The sequence below is a fragment of the Ostrea edulis genome, chromosome 4 (assembly GCF_947568905.1).
Source record: "Ostrea edulis chromosome 4, xbOstEdul1.1, whole genome shotgun sequence".
NCBI lineage: Eukaryota > Metazoa > Mollusca > Bivalvia > Ostreida > Ostreidae > Ostrea > Ostrea edulis.
In genome coordinates this window covers 52640447-52645098 of record NC_079167.1, presented here as the reverse complement: position 1 = coordinate 52645098, position 4652 = coordinate 52640447, and the positions used below count along the sequence as shown (strand labels likewise).

Here is a 4652-nt window from a genome sequence, read left to right as displayed (position 1 = left end):
GAATAAATAATAATTTTTAAATTTCACCCAACCATATTTGATAACGCTGCAGGCTTTCTGTGTATAGCATCTTTTTCATAAACATGTAGACTTGCACGACGTCCAAATTTTTACCGATATACCGAAAGGTTGAAAATACAGGAAAAATAATCCATTTATGCATCTCTCTAATGGACATCAAATAAAGTGTTATCGAGGATGGACGCATACATCTTGTGATCATATTCATTAATGTATTCACCCGTGTGCCATGATATCTACATCAGTCTTCACGATAACTTTTCGGAGACAAATACTCGACAGATTTACTTGCGAATGTCATTCTGGGTTCTTTCCCCTAGCCCGTAAGTAAAATGTATATGTAGCCTACCTGTTAAAATAAACGTTGAACGCATGATTGACAAACACAGATCAGACTCAAGTGCAGTGGGGTTGGGGATGGATGGGAGGTTGTCGTTGATTTTTCTCAATCCAAGCAATTTTGTTCACTAGCTAGATAGGCCCATAGTGCTAGTTCATCTGCACGAATGTTAATGGAGACTGCTACTTTGTACATCAGTGGCGGATTTAGAGGGGGCGCAGCCGGCGCCCCCCCCCCTAAAATTTTCAAATTTAAGTTAAATCGCGGTCTTGTTTCGGAAAATGTACTAAACGATAAAAGAAGCAATGATTTCTTCGACTCCCGGGAAAATAAATGACAAAATCCTTTGATTTCTTGAATTACTTTATTCGGAGAACTTAATTTTTTCCAAAAAAACCCTTAAAATTTGTGTCGTTTTATTAATTTAACCTTATTAAATTGATAGAAAATAGTACAAATGAAAGGAGAAATATTTCAAGCCCCATAAAATCTGTAAAAATCCAGGGGATTCGCCCCCCCTGAACCCCTACCAGGGCTTCGCCCTGGACCCAATGCCTCATCGCCCCCCGTAACCACAATTCCTGGATCCGCCCCTGTATATGTATGAATTTTATCAGTGTTGATGTTTTCGCTGAACTCCCTCGACATACATGTTCTAGTATTTGTAAGTGTAAAGATCTTTTAAGGTATACCTGCTGACTTTAAAATGATTCATTTTAAGTCCAGCTGAAGTTTTAACAGGTCACATCGATAACCAATATTGAAACCCAAACCGACATATAACCGGTGAGATGAAAAATTCGATTTGAAGAAATAATCGATATTATTTATGTTATTTAAATGCATTTATTCCATATTCCAACTGAGAATTGAAATTGTATCCTGATAAATGTTACATGGAACACTTGAAAATTTTAGGGGGGGGGGGGGGGCGCCACCTAGGCCCACCTTAAAAGGACTGATTCTCGATTTGATCCAAAATTTGGTTTTTCACTTTTAATGATCAAAATCTACTGTCTAATGTGTTTGAAAGATTTCACATGAAAATTAAGGTTATACATCATCACAGAAACTCATTTTAGAGAGTTTATTATTTGTTTTGTAAACAAAGATTGCGGTATGCTATTGTTTACGAAATTTTCAAAAGAAATGGATATCGATCTAAGTATTAGTATATCAATCTTTCACATTTCAATAATTTTTGGGGTGAAATGTGTCATCTAAAAGTTAAAATTTGTGACTATGCTAAATTAAGATGCATTATATTACAAAATCAATATTTCACTTGTTTGTTTACATAAAAAGACTGTTTACATAACACATATTTAAGGCTAAAATATTGCTTTCATTCTTGCATTCAGAAGGTCAAAATTTTGGCTGCCAACATTAAATGAGTTATATTTCTAATGTTTAACATCAAAAATGAAAAATATTTTTATCAAAAATCGTGAACCAGTCCCTTTAATTAAATCCCCGTCAGCGATAAGCACACCAAAGAGACCTGAAGTTTATAAAAAGTACATACAAAGTTTCTTGATGATATGTTTTAATTTTCACGTGCATCAAAATTGGTACCGTATAAGTTTTACATTATGACCCCTGGGTCGAGGCTTCTGCTGGTGGACTGTTAGTCCCCGAGGGTCTCTACAGCCCAGTGTTACTAGCTTGAAAATACGGATGTATATTTAATTGCTGTTATAAAATTTAGAAATTCGTTTCAAAATTAAGGATTATCTCCCTCATGCATAGCTCTTATCCTTAGACGAATTTGGCTCCACTTTTTTGGCTCCACTTTTTTGGCACGCTGTTTTTGGCTATATTTAGCTCTAAAACTTCATTGTTATTTCGGATTTCAAACATTTTGGTTGAGCATCACTGAAGAGACATTATTTGTCGAAATGCGCATCTGGTGCATCAAAATTGGTACCGTATAAGTTTTACATACAAATGACTTGAACTTCTAACCACCTGCATTTATGTATAGTAATATAACATGTAAATAGCTTTCCTTCAAAATTTAAATAGTGTGTTTATCATAATTTAGAATGTTCTCAATATTACACAATTTCTGAGTGTTTCCATGGAAATAGTCTAGAATAATTAAAATTCTAGCTGCCAATCGGATGCTTTGTAAAAAAAATTATCTTGTATATTGACCCTGTGTTACGACCTAATTTTGACCTGTCGTGGAATCATTTCTGGGTACTTTCATCCAAGTCCACGATTCTAAAAACGATGTCGGCCACACAGGTTCACAAACAGACAGACGTCGAAAGTTTACATAGAACTTTATGAGATTTGATTTTCATAGCATTTTAACTCTGGCATCATTTTCTGTATCAGAGGAAAGAAATAGAATTTGTATATTTGATTAACTTTTAAGACTTCATTTGTCAAGATATTGAAGGATGGTGGTGGTGGTGGTGGTGGTGTTACACCACGGGTCGTACTATATGCACTTCACGCTTGCTCTCTGTTTATTTATCATTTAGCATCATGGGTGTGTTTCACAGGCACTCGACGTTTTAAATATCTATAATAAAAAAAAATTGTCTTCTTGTAAACGTGAATATTATGTTTACAAGAAGACAATTTTTTAATTATAGATATTTAAATCGTCGAGCGCCTGTGGTGTAATTACTATTGGTATCGGACCGAATTGTCATTGGGCCGAATCGTTAGAATACCGCGAAGTCGGGCTCGGGTACCTGCGGACTTGTTTAACTTCAAAAGAAAGTGAATTGAGAAGTGTCAGTATATTCAACTTGTCAAGGTAAGTTAATCACACAAGCGGCAGTGGCAAGGTGCTTAATATAAAATACCGTATGAAATTTTGCAGGTAGTGGATTATTAAAATAACAGACATGTCTATTGCATGATAACTCAGGATTGATGAATCCAATCATCTTGATGACATTTTCAAAACATAACTAGCCTACTTCTGTTACTTTTTTTTTTCAACCCCCGTAGCAGGATCCATTTTGAGACCTTTAGCTATGCTAGGCCTACTAGATAAGTGCTGGGACTCCAAATTCCGTTTTACAAAACAACTTACGACAAAGTCGCAAGTCTTAAATTTCATTACACAGTTATTACTTTGAATGAATGAAGTAAAACTTTTCTAAGGCTTAATTTTCAACATTTTTGTTTTAAAAAAATTGCACTTGGAGTGAATGATCTTACAATAAACTGGTAAATTTGGTCGTAAGTTCTTTTGTAAAACTCGCCCCTGGTTACTCGCACGAAATATGACCGTACTTTCACGTTATATCTGTGATTTGGCTGTACTTTTTATTTTTACTACAGTAGCAGTTTTGAATGCATTACCATCATAAACTTGATAATTCAATTCAATAGAATAATCAAATGATGGTGGCTTTGGATGATTATTAAGTTTATTATTTCATAACGTAGGCCAGCAGTAAGTCACGGTCGTCTTTCTAAACCATAACAGATATAATCGACTGCCTCCCGGAGGCTGATAATGACAAGGAAAAGGGGATACTATAGTGCATTTTTGCAGACACATGATTTTCCTCGTCAGAGTCTGTTTTCTGTAATGCTGCATTTGGTCGTTTCTTTAAGAAATGTCTTTCATTTTATGAAAATATCGTAGCAGGCTACTCAGGGCAAACAAGTTGATGATGTAGGGGTTCCAACAGTCTCGTTTAAAATCAGCATTTCGCAAATTATATGGTTATTATAACGATCTAGTTTGCCAATACGACCTATCATTGGGTCAAATGCTGTCTGACGTGTTTCATGTCGATTGTAAGGCCGTTTTTGGCGCACTGATTTTGACTACGGATAACTCCGTTTACCTGATCAAGATATAGGGATCACAGCGGGTGTGACCGGTCGACAGGGGATGCTTACTCCTCCTAGGCACCTGATCCCACCTCTGGTATATCCAGGGGTCCGTGTTTGCCCAGCTCTTTACTTTGTATTGCTCGTAGGAGTTATGAGATTGATCACTGTTCATTATCTTTGCCTTTCATGTGAAATGATATACCTTGAGCACGTTGAGCCTCTTCACACAAGCGTGTTTCATTGAGCGCTAAAATCTTTCAATTTTTGAAAGTATGAGATGATATATCTTGAGCTTCTTCCCAATGGCATATTGAATGGAGGGCATTAGTGCTCCATAAAAATAAACTGAAGGACATTTTATACATTTGCACTCTGATATCATTTTAGGTGCATTTTATATGCGATGGTTAGCCTGCATGTAAATTAGTCAAAGTGTATCTATCCACATGCAGTGATTAGTGTATTTCAAAAGTTGAAAATT

The 4652-nt window shown here is 35.8% G+C and overlaps 1 protein-coding gene across 11 annotated transcripts in view; it reads left to right on the top strand.

The window, feature by feature from the left end:
- Positions 1–3028: 3028 nt before the first annotated feature.
- The window catches only part of LOC125669765 (protogenin-like), a 92315-nt gene continuing 90691 nt past the window's right edge, over positions 3029–4652 (top strand). For all 11 annotated transcript variants that reach the window (XR_008802480.1, XM_056162917.1, XM_048904514.2 and 8 more), the window contains exon 1: positions 3029–3134. The gene's annotated coding sequence lies outside the window, so the exon portion shown is untranslated. The remainder of the gene's footprint in view (positions 3135–4652) is intronic.